We start from the raw sequence: 27,728 nt of genomic DNA, 5'->3' as shown, positions 1-27,728 counted from the left end.
AGTCCAAACTGCCCGTCCATTGGAAGTCCAATCAAAAAGCCTGGGTGACCCAAGTTATCTTCAACGAATGGATTCTGGGAAACTTTGCTCCTGCCGTGAAGAAATTCTTGCTGGAAAAAGAACTGCCGCTCAAAGCCCTTCTGATACTTGACAATGCCCCTTCTCACCCAAAAGACCTAGAGGAAATATTGCAGGAAAATTATCCTTTTATCAAGGTGCAGTATTTGCCACCAAACACCACATCCATTCTTCAGCCAATGGATCAGCAAGTTATTGCGAACTTTAAAAAACTCTACACTAGAGCCCTCTTTAATAAGGTGTTTGAAGAATGCGAGTTTGGTGGAGACAATATGACTGTCCGAAAGTTTTGGAAGGAGAAATTTGATGTCCTTATGGCAATACGACTTATACAGAAGGCCTGGGAAGAAGTGTCACAAAGGACCCTCATTTCTGCTTGGAAGATGCTTGTGCCTTCGTGGACCCAGGAAGAAGCAGTAGTTGATGACACAGAAGTGGTGAAGGACATCATCACAGTGGCCCAAAGGTTGGAATTAGAGGTAGAGGAAGAGGATGTAGAGGAGCTTATTGAGGAACACGAAGAAGAGCTGACAACTGAAGAGCTCCAAGCACTTCTGGTCCAACAACAGGACAATGCTCAAAGGGAAGCGTCATCTGATAACGAGGAGCAACAATCAAACAATCAACCAATCCCAACTGCTGACATCAAGAACATCCTGGTCAAATGGAAAGCAGTTCAGGAGTTTACCAATGCCCACTATCCGGATTCAGCTGAAACAAACAGGATCAACGATCTTTACTCCGATACTCTTGTCCGTTATTTCCGGCAGATGTTGGAGAAAAGAGAAAAACAAATGACTTTGGACAGGTTTTTCATGAAACCATCGGCCAAAAAGCAGAAAATGGATGAAGATGTGCAAGATTCGGTAGACTCTACTTAGTCTGTCGTAAAATTTAAAAAAAATGTGTTTTGTTTTTTTTTAAATTATGTTTTTAGATGTATCTAAATAAAAATAATAACAAAAAATTTATCTTTTTTATGTCATCTTAGCATATTTTATGCTACAGAACGAATTATTTTTTTTAACATGTATTGTTATGGGAAAACGCGTTTCACATAACGAACTTTTCGCATAACAAACTTGCTCCTGGAACGAATTAAGTTCGTTGTGTGAGGCACCACTGTATATGCCCTTGACCAGAATCAAACCCGGGTCCCTTCAGTCCCCAAGCTGACGCTCTATCCATTGAGCCAAACCGGTTTCGGCAATTAATTGTAATTCTTTTAAATATTTGATAGAATTCTACTTTGAAACTATTTAGGGCTGAAAATTTATCTCTCGGGAGTTTTAAAATTATGAATTCAACATAATTGCAGGGCTATAAACTTATCTACTTTTTTAGTTATGGTGGTTTTTGTTTTTCAAAGAATTAGTTTTATTTAAATTGTCAAATTTATGCATATATAATTATTTATCATAAGCATACAATTATTTTGATGTCTACAAGGTTTAGTGATATCTTGGGTTTATTTCTGATGTTGACAATTTGTGTCTTTTCATTTTTTAAAAAAAATTCTAGAGGTGGAAGAGGGCACAGAAGGGATAAAAGGTGATAGGAAAATAAAATTTAAAAAAATATTAATAGAGGTTTGCTCTTATTTAATCTTTCCAAAGAATTAGCTCTTTGTTTAATTGATTTTTTTCTATTATTTTTTTCTGCTCATGTTTTTGATTTATGCCCTTTCTTGCTTTGAAAACAAAATGTGAGGTGTTTGAGTCCAAGTTCATTGTCTCATAAAATTGAAGAATGAAGTCTTGGACAAAAATGGTTATTGGGAGCAAAATCTGAGAGAAACCAGCCCTGGAAAAGGTGCAGCTGGAGTTTCAGGAGCAGCCAGTGTCCAGAGCTTCCTTCCCATGTTACTATTGGGTGTTAAAGTCTATTAATCCATGTGTAGAGCCCCACATGGCCAGAAGCTACGTGGGTATAGGGAATCCCATCTCCTGCCAGCCATAGGAGTAACCAGTGTACTGAGGATGAGAGAGAGAGAGCAAGAGGAAGCAGGTGATTTCTAATATAGGGGGGTGGATACAGTTTTGCTACTAGCTCCTGGTTGGTCTTTTCAAAGAATTCTGTCTTAGGGACATCCTTGAGATTGGTTATCTGCAAACTGCTTGTCTTAGCAAACAATCTATACATTTTAAAGATTGTGTCTTACTGCATGCCCTTCTTTCCACATTTAGCTGGGTTGCCTTAGCAATTCCAGCTATTCGGGGTTTCCTCTCCTCACCCCATGGTCCCAATTCCTGACTACCTAGCTTCTCTCTGACTCCTCAGTGTCATACCTTCTTCATTCTTTTCTTGGGGTTTATTTTTTTTATACAAGGTTCTTATGTGAGTACTTTGATTATTGACAAAATTTTTTTTTTCATTTCTAACATATACCTTCAATATTATAAATTTGCCTTTCAGCACAGTTTTCACTGCAACCTACAGTGATAAAAGAGAGAAAGATGAACTTTTATGTATTGTATTTTCTTTTTAACTCAGTTCACTGTATCTTTTTCATATACAATTAAACTTCCTCTTTGATTCATGGATTATTTAAAGTATTCAGGTTAGGAGATATCCTTGTTATTTATTTTTAATTTGATTCCACTGGATCAGAGGTCATATTCCATATAGTTTTAATTATTTTTAAATTGGTTGAGATTTGTTTTATCGGGAAGAATGTGCTCTGTCTTGTTATACATTCCACGGGTGCTTGAAAATAGTATGTATTCTGTAGTTTGGTTGTGTAATAATTTATTAAGTACATATTATACAAGAGTGTTTAACTCTAATGTTCAGAATACTCAAATTTATAGATGAGTAAACTAAAGTTAAGAAAAAATGAGAAATTCACTTAAAACCACAAAATTAGACAGTGGCAGAGGTTTGATTGAACTAGATCTGTCTCGGTCCAACACTCAGCCTCTCTCATATGTCTTGGTGTGGATAATTTTGGATTTATACTATTTAAGATTCATTTGGCTTTTTCAATCTGTAGGTTTATATCTTTAGCCAAATTTGAGAAGTTTTCAGCCATTATTATTATTATTATTATTATTATTATTATTAAATGATAAATTTTGCACTGCCTTTTTTTTTTTTTTTTTTTTTTTTTTTTTTTTTTTTTAATTTTCATGTGCCCTGACAGGGGATCAAACTCACAACCTTGGCATATCAGATGATACTCTAACCAACTGAGCTACCTGGCCAGGGCTCAGGTATAATTATTTCTTTACTACTTTTTCAGCCTTACTTTCTTTCTCCTCTTCTTTCCATATATCAATAACATGTATAGTAGATATTTCATTATAGTTATATTAGTGGCCTGGTGCATGAAATTCATACACTCAGAGGGTGGTCCCTCAGCCTGACCTGCACTCTCTTGTAGTCTGGGAGCCCTCGAGGGATGTCTGACTGATGGCTTAGATCCACTCCCTGCAGCAGTTGGACATCCTTAGCACTGCTGTGGAGGTGGGAGAGGCTCCCATCACTGCTGCCTGTGAGCCCAGCTTCTGGCTGAGCGGCACTCCCCATGTGGGAGCACACTGACCACCAGTGGGCAGCACCTGCATTGAGTGTCTGCCCCTGTTGGTCAGTGCGCACCATAGCAATCAGTTGTTCTGCTGTTTGGTCAATTTGCATATTAGCCTTTTATTATATAGGATGTCCCTTAGGTCCCATCAATTTGTTTTTCAGTGTATTTTCTCTCCCTTTAGTTTTAGTAATTTCTATTGTTCTATCTTTCAGTTCATTGGTTCTTTCCTCTATCCCTCCATTCTGTCCCTGAACCCACACATTGAGTTTTAAATTTTGATTATTGTAGTTTTCAGTTGTAAAATTTGCATTTAGTGTTGTTTTGTTTTTGTTTTTTACATCTTCTACTTCTTTTCTGACATTTTCTAGTTTTTATTTGTTTCAAGTGTGTTTGTATTTACTTCTTGGAGGTTTTTAATGGTAGTTAGTTTAAAATCATTGGCCAAAAATTCTAACATCTGTTATCTGGATGGTGTTATCTTTTGATTCTATCTTTTTATTCAGTGTTAGATCTGTTTCTTCCTATGATTTTTTAATTGACCTTGGCTATTTGGTTATAATATTTTGGATATTACTTAAACCTTATGTTTTAGTGGGTTTAATCCTGCTTTTATAGGGAAGGTGGTGCAACTCTTTGTTATTTCCACAGCCAGCCAGTATTGACATCTGAGGAGGATAGTTCCTTGTTACTTCTGGGTGGTGGTGAGATTACTGGCTCTCTTCTAGGCTTTCGCTGATTTCTTCTTGGCTCGAAGGAGTAGCGGTGCCTCATCATTGTCACATTCACTGACAATACCAATAGAGATGTCCTCTCTATGGTATTGGTGAGATACTAGGTCTTATCTAACACCACTCCCTCAGGGGAGAAAAAGGGCACCTTGTTCCTGCCAGGTGGGGATATAAGTGCAGGTTTCTATGTGGTTTCCATTGACACTGAGGTAGGATGGCTTATTATCACCCAGCAGAGATAGTGTCTTGGTAACTTGCTCAGTTTTCTGTGATATAACTTTGGTATGGGGCCTTTGGTTGCTTCAGTATAGCCTGACAAGGGTGAGAGTCTAAGATTTCTATAGCATTTGCTGAATGGACCACAGTTTATTTTGTGGTATATGGTTGGAGAAGGATTGTTACTATGTAGAAAGCATCTGTTTTCCTGTGCTGGTCTTTTCCTGATCCTTTGGTGACAGAGAGGGTTTTGTTGGTGTTTGCAAGTTTCTGTCTTCTCCAGCGCCTAGTCTGGGTTATATATGACTAAAAGAAAACCCAGGAAACTCACCTGTTCAATTCACCTATACTGAGAACAGCAGTACCATGGCTTATTACCTATTCAGTGGAGATGGTGGAAGCAGAGGCTTTGAAATGGGTGTTTGAATAGACTGATATTGTGGGAGATGGTTTCTGTATAGATTTTTATGAGTTTTAAGAAATATTACCTTATTTGTTATTGTGTTTCATTTGTGAGAAAACACACACACACACACACACACACAACACACACATCAATTATTTAGTTTAGCAGTACTTGGGAAGTCTGAAAGCAGTGTAGAAATGAATAAATTAAATATGAAGGGATTATTTATTAGTGGAAGGGATTATTTGCCTTCTGGAGTAGGCCATGAGTATTCCTGGTACTAAGCTGGATTTTGAAGGACATCCTTCAAAAACCCACTTCCCCACATCATGGGTACAAGATAACTCAAACAAGTCTTGTTGCAGTGAGAGGGCAGATGCTGTTGGCCAAGTCTGTCTGTTACCTGGGTCCCGATTTGAGCTGTGCATGGGAAGTGAAGCAGCTATGGGGGGAGGAGACCTCCCTCAGAAGGGGTGAGGGTTCAGGCTCCTGCAAAGTTGGGGAGGAGAGGGTCTGGGCCCCACCTCTGTTGACCCCTAAGTTCTCTCCTGATGGCCCCTCTGCGACTGTGCCTGTCTTAGGTTATTTCTTCCCTGAGGAATCTTACTCATCTCTGGCTAACCAGCCATCTTCTGGGGCCAAGCAGGGTGATGTGAGGTTCAGTTCTGTTTCCTTGGTAGCCTATGTCCCCATGGCCTCCATGCCCAGCACCTGCCTTGGGATCCCCTCTCCTGCTGGTGGAGCCCCAGCACTGATCACATATCTTGTGGAACCCGGGTTTCTTCTCCAGGGAGGGCCCAGCTCACCACACTGGGTGAGAGACAGATCCATGGTACCAGCCATCACGAGGCTTCAGCCTTGGCATGAATAGAAAGCTCAGGCAACAGCTGTGGGCAGGGCAATTGGATTGTGAGAAGAGGGTTCCTCTTGGCCAAAAGGGCAAGAGGGGCCAATATAGAATGCTCAGGTGCCTTCCCAGGGGGCCATCTACACAGTGGAAGGGATTAAATCCTTTCATGTCCTTTTTAAACTACTGCCAGACATTTAAAGAATTAGTTTGTAACTTTGTTTGGGATAATTGTATATTTTAATTCTAAATTGTAATTCTAAAATATCAAGAGATGTGTTACCTTTGTCTCCAAGCACCAAAAAGATGCATATGCACCTAACCAGTGGTCACGGACAACAAGGGGATGGGGGCATGTATGGGGAGAGGTTTTGGATGGGAATGGGGGATGAAGACAAATATGTGATACCTTAATCAATAAAGAAATTGAAATAAATAAATAAATATGAAGGGATATGAGAAAATAGAGTGAATATTTTAGACTATAAGAGATCAAATTTAAAGTTGTAAATAAATCATGATAGTAATAATCTTCAATAATAAATGAAAAAGAAATACTACATGACATTAATTTACAAAGATAACTGAAAACTATCAAATTCCATATGGTTGCTAAAATATTAGTTCTAAGATGCAATCTATTAATCATAGCCTACTTAGTCAGAATATGTTCATTACAGATTCCTGACAAATTTCAACTGCAATTTCCCTGTCAGAAGTTTGACATTCTTTACAATATTTACTGTGCCTTTTTAACAGTCTTTAAAAATAAGTTAGATTCTTGCAAATGTAATTAGGTTAAAGATGTTCTATCTCTAATAAAAATTCTCTAATTGAATAGAGAGGTGTTTTCTGTAAACTCTTTCCAGTTCCTTGATAGCTTCTCCTCCCCCAATTTCTCTTAGATAGCCTCTTTAATTTTCCTCCTTAATTAACTATTTATTGCAGGCCTATCATTTTCCTCCTTTGATGGTAATTTATAAAACTAAGTGAAAAAACACAATTCTCTGGAGCATTATCTCAATACATTGAGATTATGCTTCCTGGCAACAATTATTGAAAGTTTGGCTCAAATAAATTCACAAATTATTTACAGGTTTGAATGTTTCTTATGTTAACACTATTGTTTTCTTTTTAAAAATGCTTTTATGCCGAAACCGGTTTGGCTCAGTGGTAGAGCGTCAGTCTGTGGACTGAAAGGTCCCAGGTTCAATTCCGGACAAGGGCATGTACATTGGTTGCGGGGCACATCCCCGATAGGGGGTGTGCAAGAGGCAGCTGGTTGATGTTTCTCACCGACGTTTCTAGCTCTCTATCCCTCTCTCCTTCTCTCTGTAAAAAATAAATAAAATATATTTTAAAAAATAAAAACATAAAAATGCTTTTACTTCCAAAGGATGTGTTTCTCCCACATCAATGTTTCTCTCAGTCTCTCCCTCTCTCTTCCACTCTCCCTAACAATCAATGGAAAAATATCCTCAGATGTGGATTAATAAACAAAAATATTTTAAAAAGCTCTACTTGACAAGAAGAAGAAGATGAAGAAGAAGAAGAAGAGGAGGAAGAGGAGGAGGAGAAGGAGAAGAAGAAAAAGGAAGAAGGAGAAGGAGAAGGAGAAGAAGAAAAAGAAGAAGAAGAAGTAGACAGTTTGACTCAGTGGATAGAATATCAGTCTGTGGACTGAAGGGTTCCAGATTCTAATCAAGGGACATGCTCAGGTTGTGGGCTCAATCCCAGGTGTGAAACATGCAGGAAGCAGTCAATCGATGATTCTCTTTCATCATTGATGTTTCTATCTCTCTTGTCCTCTCCCTTTCTCTCTGAAATCAGTAAACATATATTTTTTAAAATGCTTTTACTTCGTTTACCTTTATGTTATATTTTAATGTTTTTAATACCCTATTCTGAACAAGAGGTGTACTTTTGAGCTTCTATCTGTCTGTTAGTGATTTTATATTTTTTGTTTGAGATAAGAGCCATTTTGGCATTTCTTATAATGCAGGTCTTGGTGGTGGTATTCTTTCATTTTCTATATATCTGCAAAAGCATTTATCTTTCATACATAAAGGGTAACTTTTTTAGATATATTATCATTTGGGGTCTTCTCTATTTAAATAATTTGAATATTTGATTCCTCTCTCTCTTAAGTTATATGATTTCTGCTGAAAAATCTGATGATAAATGTTGCTGGCTCTATAAGTCACTGTCTTTTTTTCTTGAGTGCCTTGATAATTCTTTCTTTATCAATAATTTTTGATAGTTTTAATATAATGTGCCTTGGAAAAGCCATTTTTAGATTGAGAGAATTAAGTATTCTGTTAACTTCTTGGATTTATGTATCCAGTTCTTTCCATAGGTTTGGGAAGTTATCAATTATTTGTTTGAATGGACTCACTTTCCTTCTCCCTCTGGTATACACATTATTCTTACATTGATCTTTTTAATGAAGTATGTTCTTGTAGAGTTCTTTCATGTTTTCTCTCTCTTTATTTTTCTCTATTCTACTTGAATAATTTCTATGTTTCTATTGTCAATCTCACTATTTTCCCCCTCCAGCTGTTCTACTGTATGTCCTAAACTTTCTATTTCATTCTTTGTCACTTATTGAGTTTTTTATATCTATCATTTCTGCTTGATTTTTTTCTTTTAGTTTTAATATCTTTGGTGATGTACTTCTTTTGTTTGTTAATTTTATTTGTGAGATCACTGAATTGTTTTTATGTGTTTTCTTTAATCTTATTTTATTTTCTCAGAACTGCACTTTTGAATTCTCTGTCATTTAAATCACAGTTTTCCATGTCTTTAAGTTTATTTTATGGAGTTTTAAAATTTTATTTGTGAACTCCCTTATCATTCATTGTGCTTAGTGAATTATTTTTCTACCTTGGCATTTGTGAAAATGAAATTTTATTTTTAAGCATTTAACTCTTTATTCTTTCTTTAGCAGGTTGATAAGTAGAGGTCTTTTGTTTTTCAATAGGTGGTGCAAAAGAACAAGTTTGTATTTTCTCTTACCTGCAACACTAGGGCTTCTGGAATCTCTGTGAGGCTGTATTAACTTAGCCTTGGAAATACCTTGTACTTACTGAGTAGGCGGGCATCTCCTTAACAAGCCAGTCACCTTGGTTTTGGGGCACAACCCCCATGGTGGCATGTGATGGCATTGGTTTCCTAGTCTGTGTAGTCCTAGTGTTGCATTCCCATATGTTAAAACCCCAGGTGGAGCTTCTCTGGCTGAGTTGACCCAGCTGTCTCTGGCAGATTCACCACAATGGGTGAGGAAGGGGTGTGAATGTATATGGAGGAAACAGGTTCATGTGTCTGTGGCTCTGTTCTTTCTAGTAGGTTTATCATAATGAATGCAGACCACTAAGGTTGAGATTTTTCCCCACTGCTTTTTCAGGATCTGCTGAATGAGGAGATTACTATTGAATTGGCCACTGGAAGAAGGGGTGTGTGGGTCCTACATGTATGAAATTCTTTGTCTGGTGAAGACATGGTGTCGAATGCTGGCACCCTTTGCCCTACTTCTCTGCCCCTGTTACTGGGATTTGCTCAATATGGGCCAGCCACCCAGACCCCATTACTGTCACTACCCCCTCAAGTTTGCCAGTGGTGGTTGCATACCAACCATTCACTACTATTGCATCTGCTGAGGCTGCAGCAAACGCAAGACTGCATCTAAGATTCTGGTCTATGTCCTTACCCCCATCCTGTTTGCTCTGATAAACCCACCTTCAGTTGTCTCAATGCGCCAACCTCTCAGATGTGTTTGTGTGTTGAGTAGGGAATTGTTATCGAATTATAGCTGTCTAAGTAGGTGTACTAGTAACTTTAAGTGGAGAAATATAGAGGTTCTTTCACCACACCGTGCTGCTGACATCACTCTAATGTACAGTTTGAAAGGACTACAACTAACTATCTTCCACATAATCAACATACCATCCAGGTTACTTGGCAAATCCTTAGAAGCTATTTCCTGGCATATAATTATGTTGGCCTCAGTTCTACAGAGTATATTATTTATTTTTTCTTACATAACCTAATATAATTATCAAATTAGCTTATTATGAGATTGACATTACTACTTTTCTGATGTGCTTATTTTTATTTTTTATGTTTATTTTTAAATATATTTTTATTGTTGATAGTATATAGAAACCATCTTGATTTCTCTGTAGCTAGTACTTTCAGTACTATGTTGAATAAGAGTGGTAAAAGCAGACATTCTAGACTTCCTGTTTTTAAGGGAAATGATTTTAGTTTTTACCCAGGGAGTATGCTGCTGGCTGTAGATTTGTCATACCAGTATATGGCCTTTATTATGTCGAAGTATGGTCTGTCAATTTCAACTTACTGGGAGTTTTCATAAAAAAAAAAAGGGTGTAGAATATTGTTGAATGCTTTTCCTGCTTATATTGATATGATCTTGTGGTTTTTGTATTTCAATTTGTTTTGTTTTTAAATGTGATGTATCACATTTATTGATTTACAAATATTGTACCAGTCTTGCATCCCAAGAATAAATCCTATTTCATCATGGTATATGATCTTTTTAAATATTTCTGGATTCAATTTGCTAATATGTTTTTGAGGATTCTAGTATCTGTGTTCATCAGGGGTATTGGCCTTTAATTTTCTTTCTTTTTAGTGTCTTTATCTAGTTTTGGAATTAGGATAATGCTGTCTTCTTTAAAAGAGCTTGGAAATGTTGATACCTATAGAATATTTTTTTTTTTTTATTTTTTTTTTAATTTATTTAATTATTATTTTTTTACATATTTTAATGATTTTTTTTTTGCCCCCCTCCCTCCCTCCCCCATAGCCCCTCCCTCCCCATAGTTTTATGTCCATTGGTTGTACTTATATGCATGTATACAAGTCCTTCGGTTGATCTATTATCTCCCCCAGATCCTCCTCCCCTCCCCGCTGTAATTTGACAATCTGCTTGTTGCTTTACTGTCTCTATATCTATCTTTTGGTTCATCAGTTTATAATGCTCTTTATTATCCACAAATGAGTGAGGTCATGTGGTGTTTCTCTTTCATTGATTGGCTTATTTCACTCAGCATGATGTTCTCCAATTCCATCCAGGTTGCTGCAAATGATGAGAATTCCTTCTTCTTTATGGCAGCATAGTATTCCATTGTGTAGATGTACCATAGTTTTTTGATCCAATCATCTGCTGACGGGCACCTAGGCTGTTTCCAAATTCTGGCTATTGTAGATTGTGCTGCTATGAACATAGGGGTGCATATATCCTTTCTGATTGGTGTTTCTAGTTTCTTGGGATATATTCCTAGGAGTGGGATTACTGGGTCAAATGGGAGTTCCATTTTCAGTTTTTTGAGGAAACTCCACACTGTTCTCCACAGTGGTTGCACCAGTCTGCATTCCCACCAGCAGTGCACGAGGGTTCCTTTTTCTCCGCAACCTCGCCAACACTTGTCGTTTGTCGATTTGTTGATGTTGGCCATTCTGACAGGTGTGAGATGGTACCGCATTGTTGTTTTGATTTGCATCTCTCGTATAATTAGTGACTTTGAGCATGTTTTCATGTGCCTTTTGGCCTTCCTTCTGTCTTCTTTTGAAAATATTCTATTTAGGTCCCTTGCCCATTTCTTAATTGGATCATTCATCTTCCTTTTATTTAGTTGTATCAGCTGTCTGTAGATGTTAGAGATTAAACCTTTATCAGTGGTGTTATTTGCAAATATGTTCTCCCACACCGTGGGCTTTCTTGTTGTTTTGTTGATGGTTTCTTTTGCTGTAAAAAAGCTTTTTATTTTGATGTAGTCCCATTTGTTTATTTTCTCTTTAGCTTCCATTGCCCTAGGGGCAGTATCAGTGAAGAAGTTCTTTTGGCATACGTCTGAGATTTTGCTGCCTGAAGATGCTTCTAGTATTTTTATGGTTTCCCGTCTGATGTTTAAGTCCTGTATCCATTTTGAGTTTATTTTTGTGTATGGTGTAAGTTGGTGATCTAGTTTCATTCTTTTGCATGTGTCTACCCAATTTTCCCAACACCATTTATTGAAGAAACTGTCTTGACTCCATTGTATATTCTTTCCTCCTTTGTCAAATATTAATTGAGCATATTGATTTGGGTTGATATCTGGGTTCTCGATTCTATTCCATTGATCTATATGTCTGTTCTTGTGCCAGTACCAGGCTGTTTTGAGAACAGTGGCTTTGTAATACAGTTTGAAGTCCGGTATTGAGATCCCTCCTACTTTACCCTTCTTTCTCAGGATTGCTGTGGCTATTCGGGGTCTTTTATTGTTCCAAATGAACTGTTGGAGAGTTTTTTCTAGGTCAGTGAAATATGCCCTTGGTATTTTAATGGGGAGTGCATTGAACCTATAGATTGCTTTAGGAAGTATGGACATTTTGATGATGTTGATTCTACCAATCCATGAACATGGTATGTTCTTCCATCTCCTTACATCATCCTCTATCTCTTTTTTCAGTGTCGTGTAATTTTCTGCATATAGATCCTTTACTTCCTTAGTTAAATTTATTCCTAGGTATCTTAATTTTTTTGGTGCGATGGTAAATGGAATTGCTTTTTTAGTCTCTGTTTCTGTAGTTTCACTGTTGGTGTATAGAAATGCCATGGATTTCTTGGCGTTAATTTTGTATCCTGCTACATTGCCAAATTCATTTATTAAGTCAATTAGTTTCTTAATGGAGTCTTTTGGGTTCTTTATGTACAATATCATGTCATCTGCAAATAAGGATAACTTTACTTCTTCTTTTCCAATTTGGATGCCTTTTATTTCGTCCTCTTGTCTAATTGCAATGGCTAGTACTTCCAGTACTATGTCAAACAGGAGTGGCGAAAGTGGGCATCCCTGTCTTGTTCCTGTTCTTAGAGGGAATGGTTTTAGTTTTTGCCCATTGAGTATAATGTTGGCTGTGGGTTTATCATATATAGCTTTTATTATGTTGAGGTATGATCCTTGTACTCCCACTTTGTTAAGAGTTTTTATCAGGAAAGGGTGTTGGATTTTATCGAATGCTTTTTCTGCATCAATTGATATGACTATATGATTTTTATCTTTCAATTTGTTTATGTGATGTATCACGTTTATTGATTTGCGGATATTGTACCATCCTTGCATTCCTGGAATAAATCCTACTTGGTCATGGTGTATGATCTTTGTGATGCTCTGCTGGAGCCGATTTGCTAGGATTTTGTTGAGGATTTTGGCATCTATGTTCATGAGGGATATTGGCCTGTAATTCTCTTTCATTGAGTTGTCTTTATCTGGTTTTGGTATTAGGGTGATGCTGGCTTCATAGAAGGAGTTTGGAAGTGTTCCTTCCTCTTGAATTTTTTGGAAAAGTCTGAGGAGGATAGGTTTTAGTTCTTCCTTGAATGTTTGGTAAAACTCTCCTGTGAAGCCATCTGGCCCTGGGCTTTTGTTTGCTGGAAGCTTTCTGATGACTGTTTCAATTTCTTCCCAAGTCACTGGTCTATTGAGATTTTTAGATTCTTCCTGATCGAGTTTTGGAAGTTTGTATTTTTCTAGGAATATGTCCATTTCCTCCAGGTTGTTCAGTTTGTTGGAATAGAGTTGTTCGTAGTATTTTGTAACAATCCGTTGTATTTCGTTGGGGTCTGTTGTTATTTTACCTCTTTCATTTCTGATTTTGTTTATTTGGGTCCTCTCTCTTTGTTTCTTGGTTAGCCTGGCTAGAGGTCCATCTATCTTGTTTATTCTTTCAAAGAACCAGCTCTTGGTTTTGTTGATCTTATGTATTGTTTTTTTGGTCTCTATGTCGTTTATCTGTGCTCTGATTTTTGTTATTTCCTTCCTTCTGCTTACACTGGGCTTTTCTTGTTGCTCCTTTTCTAACTCTTTGAGTTGTAGAGTTAGATCATCTGTTACCCCTTTTTCTAGTTTTTTGCAATAGGCTTGTAAGGATATGAACTTCCCTCTCAAGACTGCTTTTGCTGTGTCCCATAGATTTTGGATTGTTGTGTTTTCATTGTCATTTGTTTCCAGGATGTTTTTAATTTCTTCCTTGATTTCTCTGGTAACCCAGTCCTTGTTTAATAGCGTGCTGTTTAGTCTCCATGTGTTTGATTTCTTTGGATTATTTTTATTGTAGTTAATTTCCAGTTTTATGCCATTATGGTCTGAGAAGATACTTGATATGATTTCTATCTTCTTGAATTTGAAGAGACTTTGCCTATGACCCAAAATGTGGTCTATCTTTGAGAATGTCCCATGTGCACTTGAGAAGAATGTATATTCTGTGGCTTTGGGGTGGAGTGTTCTGAAGATGTCAATTAATTCCATCTGGTCTAGTGAGTCACTTAGGATCGATATTTCTTTGCTGTTTTTTTGTTTAGATGATTTGTCGAAGGGTGACAGTGGGGTATTAAAATCTCCTACTATGATTGTATTGCTATTAATCTCTCTCTTAATGTCCTCCAGCAGTTTTTTTATGTATTTGGTTGCTCCTGTATTGGGTGCATATATATTTACCAGGGTTATTTCTTCTTGTTGGATTGTTCCCTTTAGTATTATGAAATGGCCTTCATTATCTCTTATTATGTCCTTCACTCTGAGATCTAATTTGTCAGATATAAGTATTGCTACCCCAGCTTTTTTTTCATTTCCATTTGCCTGGAAAACTTTTTTCCATCCCTTCACCCTCAGTCTGTGTGCATCTTTTTTTCTGAGGTGGGTTTCTTGTAGACAACAGATGTATGGGTCTTGTTTTCTTATCCAATCTGTTACCCTATGTCTTTTGATTGGAGCATTTAATCCATTTACATTTAAGGTTATTATTGATAGGTACACATTTGAGGCCATTTTTATTCTATACCCGTGTTCCTTCTTCACTTCCTATTTCTTTATTTTTACAGTAGACCCTTTAGCATTTCTTGCATTACTGGTTTGGTGGAGATAAATTCCTTCAGTCTTTTTTTGTCTGTGAAGCTCCTGATTTCCCCTTCAATTTTGATTGATAGCCTTGCTGGGTACAGTATTCTTGGATTCAGACCCTTCCTTTGCATGACTTTGTATATTTCATCCCATTCCCTTCTGGCCTGGTAAGTTTCTGTTGAGAAATCAGTTGCTAGTCTGATGGGGGTTCCTTTGTATGTAACTTTCTGTCTCTCTCTGGCTGCTTTTAAGATTCTTACTTTGTCATTGTTGTTTGCCAATTTGATTATAATGTGCCTTGGAGTCTGTCTTCTGGGATTCATTTTGCTTGGGATCTGCGAGCATCTTGGATTTGTGTGGGTTTTTTCTTCTCTATTTCAGGAAAGTTTTCTGTCATTATTTCTTGAAATACTTTTTCCATGTCTACCTCAGTTTCCTTTCCTTCTGGAACCCCTATTATTCGAATATTATTTTGTTTTGTAATGTCCCAAAGCTCCCGTAGGCTCTCCTCCTGCTTTTTAATCTTTTTTTCTAGAAGCTGCTCTACTTGGGTATTTTTTTCCATCTTATCTTCTAGCTCACTGATGCGGTCCTCTGCTTCCTCTAGTCTACTCTTGATGCTTTCTATTGAGTTCTTCATGGTAGCGATGTCATTTTTTATTTCTTCTTGGTTCTTCTTCAATTCCTCATGGTTCTTCCTCATTTCTTCTTGGTTATTGTCAAATTTCTCTTCCATTCTTTTTAGCCAGCCTATGATCATTATTCTGAATTCTTGCTCTGGTAGGCTGCTTACCTCGGGCTCGTTTACTTCCTTTTCTGGTGATGCCTGCTTTTCTTTCATGTGCGGACTATGTTTTTGTCTCCCCATGGCCTCTCTTCTCAGGATGTCTGGTTATGTGGTGTTCCTTCTCCTGCGTTGATTTAAAATTTGAAAATACAAACACTACCTGGTACAACACAAGAGGCACTTAATAGGAATGTACTTACAATATTAATAACCTTTAGTAAAGGTGACCACTAGAGAAAGGCAACTTAGGGGATAGGAGAGAAGGAAGAAAGGTAAAAATAAAATAAAGAAAAATTTTAAAAAGTAAAAATTAAAATTAAAAAAAATTAAGTAAATAAAATAAAAAAAGAGGGATAAAGAGATAGAAAAAGAGGAAAAAAAGTAATGACAAAATAAAGTTGGAAAACAGGGAAAAAAAGAAAGGAGAGGAAAGAGAAAGAGAGAGAAGAAGCAAACTAAAAGAGAAATGGGAAACAAACTATATATATGTGGAGAAAACTGCCATAGAACAACCACTGAACCCAGCTAATGCCAGTAACAATACTTGGAGATTAATACAAACTACAATATCCCCTATTATTAAGTAAGGCTATGATATACAGAAGTAAAAGATACAAACAAAAACAGAGTATTTTTTTTAAAAAAAATACAAAGCAACAATAACAACACAGTAATAATCATAACAATTTCACTAACAAGCCTAAAAATTCACAATAATCAACCTTCACACAAACAATGCGAAAAGGATAGAGGGGAGAACAGTTTTTCTTTCTTTTTTTTTTTTTTTTTTTTTTTTTAACTAGTTAATATAGTGCAGAGATTGGTATTTATACACTTGGATCAGGGGTTGGAACATAGGTCTATAAGTATAGTGAGAGTTTTAGCAGGGGGTATACAGAAAGAATGGAGGAAAAACTAAAGCCGGAAAGGGATAGGATAAACCGTAGACTAAAAGGGTAAAGTTTAGCAAGAGAGTGATGGTGTAAAGGTCGAGTTGAGATAGGATTGAATGATGCTATAGTAGAGATTAAAATAGAATGAAGGTTACTCCCAAGGTAAAATAAAGAAAAAAAATACAATGGTACTGAAGAGGGGAAAAAAAAAAAAAATTGCAAAATAGCAGTAGTAATAGTGATGATAGAGATTGAAAAATGTAATAATTAAAAAGGTAAAATCAAGTAAGGAAAAAAAATCGTTTCTTAAGTAAAAGATATAAAAAATGAAGATTAAATAAAAGAGGTAAAAAATGAAAATAAAATAATAGTAAAATTAGCATAAAAATGTCCAGTAGTGGTCATTCACTTCCTCTGTTAATGTATTTGGCACTCCTGATTCTCGGCCCAAAAAGTCTTGCAGTTCCCAGCATTCCACTGCACCTCAGATTTGTAAGGTAATCCTTAATTTTAAGTAGACTATATCTTAGTTATTTGTGTCCATTTATTTTTGATTAATTAAAAGATAAAAGAAAAGAAAAGAGAAGGAAAAAAAAAAAAAAAAAAAAAAAAAAAAAAAAAAAAAAAAAAAAAAAAAAAGGGGGGGGGGGCAGTTTGTAATTCAGCTCTTAGGTGTCAGTGTTACTGGTTTGACCTTCCAGTCTTTTTGGTTGCTCTGGTCTTCTTTCTCTATGGCTCTAGCTGGCAGGGTGCCAGCTGGCTCCCAGACTATCTCTTCTGGTACAGATCCCTTGTTTCCAGGAAGGCAATTTCCCCCTGCAATTTCCCCGGACATGCCCAACTGGGCAGTCCTTCCCTAGTATTCAGAAGCAAGGGGGTGAAGGGGATCAGGCACCAAGGTGTCCAGATGTTCCGCCCTTGGCGAAACAGCCGAGATTCTTAACGCTCTGTCCAGTGACCTGTGGCGTTTTAAAAAAGTCCCGCTTCTGGGGAGGATTACGTCAAGCCCAGCACTAGGTGTCGCTGCAGCCTTCTTTGGGTGCTGCTCGGCGGCCGGTAGTGTGCGCTCCCGGCTACCCTGAGGGAGGGGTTGGAGCTCCCCGGCTACCGTAGCCGCCTGGGCCGCGGGACCCCGGTCCCCTAGGCTGTCCCCGCAAACTCTGACCTTTCCGTGGGTGACCGAAGAACTCCCCGGATTCCACGCGCCCGTGCCGATTCGGGCTTCTCAGCTGCTTGATGGACCTCCCCGCTGTGTGTTTTTCCAGGCCTCAGGGATGTTCCTCCTTTCCTGGTAAGATGGCGCTGCCTTCTCTCCGCGAGAGCTCGCTGGGAGAGCCGCTGCAGCCGCGGCAGTGCTGGCCTCTTGGTCAGGAAATCTTGTCCAACGGACCTTTCCTTACCTTCCTAGAGAATTCCGAAGCCCCTTAGCTGCCAATCAACATTCCCTGAGCGACTCAGACGCTGTTTCTATCTGTTCTGGGACCAGAGTCAGAACAAGTCCGACTGTTCGGTCGCCATCTTCAAGCTCCGCCCCCCCTATAGAATATTTTTGCATATTTTGAGCAGGATAGGGTTTCTTATTTTAATGTTTGGTAAAATTAATCTGTAAATCCAACCAGTCCAAGACTTTTGTTTGTTGGAAATTTTCTAATTACTACTTCAATCTCATCCATTGTTATTGGCCTACTTGGGTTTTCTGATTCTTCCTGATTGAATTTTGAAATAATGTATATTGCTAGGAATTTGCCTCTGTCTAGTTTGTTGGCATATAATTATTCATATTATTTGCTTTCATTCCTTTGTATTTCTGTGGTGTCTGTTGTTATATTGTGTCTTGCATTATTTATTTGTATCCTCTCTCTTTTTTTTCTTTTTTTTTTTTCTAAAACATTTTCACATATTTTTTATGAGGTACATTACAAACAGTTAATTTGAACAAGTCTAAACCTACTACTCCTGGAAAAATGACATGTGATCCATGGAGGAGGTGGCAAGGACGTGTCTTCCTACTGGTATAGGTCACACAGTATTTTCATTTGTTGAATCAGCTTCATATCCTACCAGTCCAAGAACATGGTAGTGTGTGTGTGTTTTAAAAAAAAAAACACCTTTTTTTGGAGTGCTACCATAGCAGCAGAGGTCAATCAGCTTGTGGCTTTGCTGTAGTTGGTGAAAATCTGATGGTGTCATCTCCTTCAAATAGGCTCCTACCTGTACTCCATCAGGTTTATGATCAGTCTGAAATTATGTGTATTTGTTAGGAGTTTTTTCTCTGTTCTCCACGAGAGTTCAAGGACCTTCTTTGCTGTTCATTTCCATATCCCCAGCTAGGTCTTGAGGTGGGTGCGCAGGCCGCCCACGCCCCCAGATTGGTCAGTGATCTCATAGGCACAGGTCACCAGCAGGTCCTTGTGGATCTCCTCGCGGAGGCACTTGCGGGAGTTGATGGGCAGGTGGAAAGAGATGGCGAGAACCGAACTGGGGCCGAGCAGGAGCGGTAACCCTCTTTTTTTTCTTGATGAGTCTGGCTTTGGGTTCATAATTTTGTTTATCTCTTCATCTTATATCTATTGATCCTTTGTACTGTTTTTCTAGTCATTCTGTTGTTGTTTTTTTCTGTTATGTTTATTATTTCCTTTCTTCTACTAGTACTTCCCTTGGGCTTTCCTTGTTGTTCTCTTTCTAATTCATTTAGTTTATTAATCCTTTTTCTTGTTACTTGTGATAGGGCCTATAGTGCTATAAACTTCCCTCACAAGACTGCTTTCATAATGTCTCATAGGTTTTGAGTGGCTGTGTGTTAATTTTCATTTGTTTCCAGGAAGTTTTTAATTTTTTTCTTGATCTCATTAATAACCCATTCATTCTATATAATAAAGAGCTAATATGTTAATTAGACCGAATAGCCAGATGACCTTCCATACAACCTTTGAGACAAAGCTGGGGCTGTAAGTGCTGGACAAGGCAGCCAGGGCTGCAAGGACTGCAAACTTTTCATGCATTGGGCCTCTAGTTGTTTAATAACATGCTATTTAGCATCCATGTATTTGAGTATTGTTATTTTTTTATTGTGATTGATTTCTAACTTCATGCCCTTGTGATGTGAGAAGATGCTTGGTATTATATCAATCTTCTTGAATTTGTATAGACTTGTTTTGTTCCCTAACATGTGGTCTTTGAGAATGTTCCATGTGCACTTGAGAAGAATGTATACTCTGTTGCTTTGGGTGAAATATTCTGTAAATATCAGAATATTATTTTCCAGCTGATCTAGTGTGCCATTTAAGGCCTGTTTCCTTGTTAATTTTCTGTCTGGAAGATCTACCAGTGATGGCAGTGGGGAGTTAAAGTCCCCTACTATAACTGTGTTGCTGTCAATCTTTCCCTTAAAGACCATCAAGAGTTTTTAATGTACTTTGGTGCTCCTATATTGGGTGCATATCTTACCTAATAATAGACAAACATGTAAATTGACCAACCTCCACTATACCCACAGCCAATCAGGAGTGAGTATTAACCCAACATCTTTGTTGGGTTAATTTGCATATGCAGGCACAGAGTGGCGAGACACCTGCTATAAGGAGGAGGCGGGTGGCAGACAGAGCTACAGGAGTGGTTCTCTGGCAGGGAGCAAAAACTTGTGGGCTCTCGGGTGGCTGGGAGCGAAGCAAGGGGAAGGAAGGCCTATTCTTGCATGAATATAATGCAATGGGCCTCCTTGGTGTACATTCCCTCCACTGCTTACGAAAGTGCACTTGTTTCCTGTATTCTGGCAATTCATCTGGATGGCACTAAAATCCCACCTTTAATCATTTCTAAGGGACAGAAGGAAAAGATTGAACGTGTTTTGGGCGTTTTAATTCATGTCACTCCCTTCTGGCCTAGAGTGTTTCTACAGAGAAGTCAGTTGACATTCTAATGAGAATTCCTTTGTATGTGATTTTCTTTCTCTCTCTTGCTGCCTTTAAGATTCTTTCTGTTTTTAATGTTTGCCAAGTATAATGTGCCTAGTTGTGAGTCTTTTTGGGTTCATGTTGACTGGGACTCTCTGTGCCTCCTAAACTTGTGTGACATTTTCCTTCATCAGTTTGGGGAAGTTTTCTGTCATTTCTTTATACAGGTTCTCTGTTCCTTATTCTCCCTTTTCCCCATCTGGTATTCCTATTATTGTATGTTTCATTTTGTTTCAGAGCTCCCTTAAGTCACACTTTTAAAGTACATAAATTTTTCTTGCTTGGACACTCCCACCTAAAAAAAGTCCAAAAGTATTTCATGTTTTTTTTCCATTATCATTTCTACAATGTACCCCGAGAGGCTGTATTTTGTTTGGCTCTAATTTTGTCCTCTACATAAAAAGGACTAGTTCTCATTGGATGTTTTTGAATTTGTGCTTTAAGACAAGAGAAAAATCCTGATATGTCTGGAATATTCTGTTGTTAGAAAGCAAAAATGCTTTCAAAGATATAAGGGGCAGTAAAAGAATGATTAGATATGCTTTAAGGGGATTTGCATCTGTAAAAAAGCCATGAATTAATAATACCCTAAGTAAACAAAAGGTTAATATTAAGTGTGCAAAGAGTAGTTATTATATAAAAATATATTTTAAAAGATTTTTGCAGTAGAGAGTATTACTTTGTGTGGTAATACACACAAACACACACACACACATATACTTGTTTCTATCTGTGTAAGTAGGAAATAAATCCTATTTATATAAAGTAGAAATTCCACCAAGAACAGGAAGTAATGATAATTATTTAAGCTAATAAATTAGATACCAAAATTTAGCAGACCTGTTGGTCAATAAGATGAAGATTTCAAAAATTATGTTTCTGTAAAATGAATTAGCCTAATCTCCAATATGTTAATAAATTTTGGTATCTAGCCTAGCATCATTAGAAGTGAGCTGTTAATAGAGATTAAATCCTAAATGGCCCTACTAATTAAAATAAAAATATAGCAAAAATATGTGCTTTTTAATAATATGTTTATAAATAATGCAGAGTAGGTTCATATATCATAATGACAGGACAATAGGTTAGAGACCTGAATATCCAAAAGTTTAAGAACACATCATTATCAGAAAAGGCACAAGTTTTCAAAACATTGAAACTTAAACAATCCTATATAATAAAAGTTTAAAATGCAAATAGACCAAACAGTGGAACAACTGAAAGCTATGATGTGTGCTGACCACCAGGGGGCGCACATGGAACATGGTGAGTACTGGCAGCAGGCAGTAGAGTGTGGAACATGGCGGGCATTGGCTGTGGTGGGATGGTGGAGCAGGTGAGTGGGGGTACCAGACCAAGGCGGGGTCTCAGTTGCTGTCATCTGATGAGCCTCTGATAGTTATTGAAAATTCTTTCCTCCCACACGCTGCAGTCTCCATGGTGCTTGCCCCACTTCCAGTGCCCCGTGCTGGCCCCAATTGCTCAGTACCATCAGTGGGTGAGAGCAGTGGCTTCCAGCCCCGATCACCCCTCAGGGCTTCTCCACCTCCCCCTGCTCCCTACCGGTGATAGGGGTCAGTAGACACTTCTCACACCTGCTACAGGTAACAGCTCCACTCACACCTGCTGCCAGCTCCCAGTGCTGGTCCTGATCGCTTGGCACCATCAGCAGGTGCAAGCAGGACCAGTGCTGTCAGCATGTGGGAGTGGCAGCAGTGGGAGCAGGGCTGCAGGCAGACAAGGGACCAGGGGCTGTGGCAGGAGGGACCAGGTAGGGGCCTGGAGGATGGGCTGAGACCCACCCCTGTAATACCACTGCCTCACAGCTCACAGTTCCTTTCAAGGCATATGAATTTGTACATTGGGATCCTAGTTTATTATCTAAAAGGACTCAGAAAGAGTTTTATATGCTCTTGGTCACAGAGACTCATTAAAAAAGGAGGCCCATGACTAAAAAGTCTATTTATAGTGAAGCTAAAAACAAAAAAAGACTCTGGGCTTATAGTCAAGATGCTGGAGTATGTAAATGCTGTGCTCTCTTCTCCCATAACCATATTAAAATTTCAACAAAACTATAGAACAACTATCATTGAGAACTGCCCAAGTCTAGTTGAATAGAAACCTTGTAGCTAAGAATATACAGGAGAAACCACATTCTGACTGGTAGGAGCACTGTAACCATTTTGTAATCATAAAAATGGTTATAAAAAAGGTAGACAAAATAGACTTAAAATAAAGGCTATAACAAGAGGTATAGAAGAAACCCAAGACATAATTTAAATTTCACTTCTGAGAATTTATCTGAAGGAACCCAAGACATAATTTAAAAAGATAGGCATCCACATGTTCATTGCAGCATCTACACTAATAAAAGAGAAACATGCAAATTACCATCACTCCACTACGCTACTAGCCAATCAAAGTGAGTATGCAAATTAATCTGAAAACATGGAGACAGAGAAGGTCTGTGGGAGTCAGAGAAGTCTAGTGCCAGTGTCTGAGGCTGGCTGTAGCCTGGGAGACAAAGAAGCTGCCTGCCCAGTGATTCTAGTATGCAGTCAGCAGCAGAACCTCACATCCTCCTGTCTCATGTCCTGAGAGAGAAGGAGAAACTGGGCCCCAGTGCCTGAGGCTGGCTGCAGTCTGGGAGATGAAGAAGCCGCCTGCTCAGTGATCCCAGGCTGCAGACAGCTGGAGAAGTCGCCCACACTGCATCCCAGGGAAGAAAAAGAAGCTGCCCACCCAGTGGTCCTGGGCACCAGCACTTTCAGCTGCAGCCTGGGCAAACCCATCTGCCCACCATCCCCTGCAGCTACAGCTAATCTGGGCGCCTATGGCTGACCAGAGGGAGGGAAGCCCATATCCAGGGTGCCTGTGGTTGACTGGAGGAGGGAATCTTGGGTCCCAGATGTGGGGCCGAGGCAGAGGTGGTTAGGGGCAATCAAGCCAGCAAAGGAGCAGTTAGGGACAATCAAGCTGGCAAGCAGAAGAAGTTAGGGGCAATCAGGCAGGCAGGTGAGTGGTTAGGACCTAGCAGTTCTGGATTGTGAGAGGGATGCTCGACTATCAGTTATCCCCTGAGGGGTTCCAGATTGGAGAGTGTGCAGGCTGGGCTGAGGTACACCCTCTCCACCCCATCTCATGCACAAATTTTGTGTACTGAGCTACCAGCCCTATATAATAAAAGCCTAATATGCATGCCTGGTTGTCCAGTCAGCTGTTCAACCAATCAAAGCATAATTTGCTAATGATATGCTAAGCCCTCTCAACTGCTTGCTATGATTTGCACTGACCACCAAGGGACAGACACTCCGATCAGTAGGTTAGCTTGTGGCTGAAGTCTGGCCAATCGAGACTAAATGAAATAGACCAGACACACCCTGAAGCCCTCCTGCATTCTCTCCCTGGATGGCCAACTTCCTTCTTCCCTCCCCAGCCCTGATCAGGTGGTGTCCCTGGCCTGGCCTGTGCCCTATAGAAATCCAGGACCTCTTGGGGGATGTCAGACAGCCGGTTTCAACCCAATCCCACAGGCCAGGCCAAGGGACCCCTGAATTCATGCACAGGGCCTCTAGCCTTACTTAATAATAGAGAAACATGTATATTGACCGTACCTCCACTACACCCACAGCCAATCAGAGTGAGTATGCAAATCAACCCAACAAAGATGGCAGTTAATTTGCATACATAGCTGGGTCCCAGAAACCTCCTCAGCACCCAGGTCACTCCCAGCTGGCTGAGGCTTTAGGCTTGGGAAGGGGACAAGCCTGTGATTGGAGGGTTTGGGGGTTGCCACTTCCCAAGCCTATAGCGTGGGGCAGAGGTTTTAGGCTTGGGAAGGGGCCGAGCCTGTGACCAAATGCAGACCATCCGGAAGTCAACGCTGGGTTGCCTAGCTTCAGCCTGGTGACCCAGCACTGACTGTCCAGGTGGCTGAGACTCAGATTGTGAGAGGGATGCTCGAAGTGAGTCAGGGTTTTATCTGCAGCCTCAGTGGAAGCTGTTGATCAGTGTACTTACCTCTCTCTTTCTCTCCCTCTTTCTTTCTTATCTTTGCCAGCAGCCAGGTTTTTCTTTCTCTCCTGGCCTCTGTGGGGGCTGCTGTTAAGCCCTGCCTCTTTTATAAGGCCCAGAGATAGGCCTGGAGATGCTGAGTGGCATATGAACCGACCAATCAGAACCAAAGGTGGATGCTGTGGAGAACCAATGGCTGCCTAGGAGGCAAAGCTTTTGACACTGGCATAGGAACTGACCAATCAGAACCAAATTGGTGAGCAGAAGAGGGCAGTTGTGGGGTGACATCAGGCCTGCAGGAGAGGGCAGTTAGGAGTGATCATTGCAGGCAGAGGCAGTTAGAGGCAATCAGGCAGGCAGGCAGGTGAGTAGTTATGAGCCATTGGTCCCAGATTGTGAGAGGGATGTCTGACTGTCAGTTGGACATCCTGCAAGGGGTCCCTAATTGGAGAGGGTGCAGGCTGAGTTGAGGGAAACCCACTCCATGCACAAATTTTGTGCACTGGGACTCTAGTTATTTATAATAACAATATGGAAGCAACCAAAGGATCCATCAGTAGAAGATTGGATAAAGAGTGTTATGTATATACTATGGAATATTACTCATCCATTAAAAAATGGAATCTTGCCATTTGCAACAACATTGATGGACCTAGAGGGTATAACTTAAGTGAAATAAGTCAGACATAGGAAGACAAATACCATATGATTTCACTTATATGTGAAATCTAAAAAACAAAGTAAATAAACCAACAAAATAGAAACAGACTGATATATACAGAGAATAGATTTATATTTGCCAGAGGGGAAGGAGGTTGGGGGGGCTTGGTAAAGAAAATGAAAGGATTAAGCAAAATAAATGCTTCATTGGCCCAAACATTATGGTGATTGCCAGAGAAAAAGGAAGTTGGCACGGGGAGGGGAGATGCAAGAAAGTAAAATGGGATAAAAGTGACAGAAAGACACTTGACTTTGGGTAGTGAACACACAATGCAATATATGGATGATATATTATAGAATTGTAAACTGGAAACCTATATAACTTTATTAATCAATGTCATCCAAATAAATTAAATAAAATTTTAAAAAGAGAGAGAGGAGACTTACTCCTAACTCTCAACTTCCTCATTGGTCTTGATTTGGAAAGTGAGGTACTAGATGGTGATAATGCTTATAATCTCTGATCTTTGAAAGAATCCATCCATGGTAAATGATGGAATTCTTAGAGAAAAGAAAGATGGGAACTAGAAAGGCAATATGCTGACAGTGCTAAGTCTCTCCTCCTAGCACCTGAAGCCTCAGGAGCTGTCCTGATTTTAAGAGTACTTTTCCAAATGGGGGAAGTGTGCGAGCTATTTATTACTTCTAAACCCTATACCCAACCCACCTCTTTTTTTTGTCTTAACTTGTAATAACAAATTGGACTTTGCAGACAACATTTCTACTTTAACAACTAGTGTGACATTAAACTCTGCCAGCAGGCAGTGCTGGAGGCGATAGCAAGAGGAGAGAAAGAATAAGGCTTTTCTTCTTTCTGTTCTTTTGTTGTCATGTGTGATGGGAATCAGCGGGTCCTGGCAAACATCACCCCAGCAGCAACCTGCTCCCATGGTCTGGCAAGTAGCCTGGAACCCATTTCTTCTTCACCTTGTTTAGCAGCATGTTTCTGCAGCAGCAAGTTTCTCCTCAAATATCAGAATTTCCCTCATGCAGAGGGAAGACCCCTCCTTTAAGTTTCCAAGGAAAAGAAGTATAGCCTTGTTTAGCTTGTTCAAAGAACTGTAGTTCTTCACTTAATATGAGGGTTGGGGGGGTCTATGGTTTATAAGTTAGATTGGAAAGGACAATGTGCATTATATTAAGGACTTTGGGCATATTCCATTGACAGCTGAATATGTAAATATTTTTTTTATTCTTTGTGCTAGGCACTTTGTCAAGTGATTACATATATTGCTATATTCTTAAATGAACAATATAGGGTAGATACTCTGTTTATTATCATAATGCATATTGGAAATTAATTCCAAGAATATTGAAATGTTCACATGATCACACAATACTAAATGGTGAAGAGTTCTATAACACAAAGTCTAGTTTTGCCACTGAGTTGTACTGTTTCCATGGGCAATAAATGAATAATGTGCCTTTTTTATGACAAATTCATGATATATTGTCTATTGTCCCCTGGTTCAGGGATGCACCAGAGCTGGCTTATACCAGCTCATAAGAACCAACTGTGCCTATATTTTTCTAACTCTGATTAGTGACATTGTGTTGGCAGCTTGAAATTAGCCACAGTGGTGGTATTTACACCATGTAAACAGGCATATACTAAAAGTCAGGTGTGTTTTTTTTTCAGTAAAAATAGTTGATAAATATATACCAACATATCACTGCTCCACAATCATGTATTTTTCCAAATGTACAAAATATATAGACCTATTGTTTCCCCAATCATTTTGCCTTCATGTAAATTGAAATATTTTTGATTCAATGCTTGGAAACCTATTCAGAAGTTAAATTGCACGACTTCATATGACATATTTATATATATATAAGCTGATTTTTCATGAGAATGAATTGAATTCAAAAACAACCCAACAAGTTCCCTGTTTGTTCTTTGACCACCAGTTTCATGACTACCATTTTCTAATTTATTTATAAACAAAACATTCTTAAATAATTATGGATTTTCTTTCTTTTTTATTGTCGACAGTATTACAGAGGTCCCCCAACTCTCTTCACCACTACCACTTATCCCCCCTTCTCCCATCCCTGTCCCATCCTAGGCCTTCACCCCATTGGCTATATATATATATATATATATATATATATATATATATATATATATCAACCAATCAGTCTGTTCCATACATCCATCCATGAGTCTGGACTTATTTTGTTTATCAGTTTATTATGTTCATTATATTCCACACACAAGTGATATCATGTGACATTTGACTCTCTGACTGGCTTAATTCACTCAGATAATATTCTCCAGGTCCATCCATGCTTTTGCAAAGGGTAAAAAAAACAAAAAAACAAAACAAAAACCACACCCTTTTCACAGCTGCATAGTATTTCATTGTGTAAATGTACCACAGCTTTTTTTACCCACTCATCTACTGATGAGAACTTGAGCTATTTCCAGATCTTAGCTATTGTAGATTGCACCGCTATGAATATAGTGGCACATATATCCTTTTCTGATTGGTGTTTTGAGATAGATCTTTAGGATATATTCCTAGAAGTGGAGTCATTGGAACATTAGTTTCAATTTTAATGTTTTGAGTAAACTCCATACTGTTTTCCACAGTTACACCAGTCGACATTCCCACCATCAGTGTACTAGTGTTCCTTTTTTCCACATCCTTGCC

This window comes from Pipistrellus kuhlii, unplaced genomic scaffold (assembly GCF_014108245.1).
Source record: "Pipistrellus kuhlii isolate mPipKuh1 unplaced genomic scaffold, mPipKuh1.p scaffold_m20_p_3, whole genome shotgun sequence".
NCBI lineage: Eukaryota > Metazoa > Chordata > Mammalia > Chiroptera > Vespertilionidae > Pipistrellus > Pipistrellus kuhlii.
Note: the sequence above shows the minus strand (reverse complement) of the source record.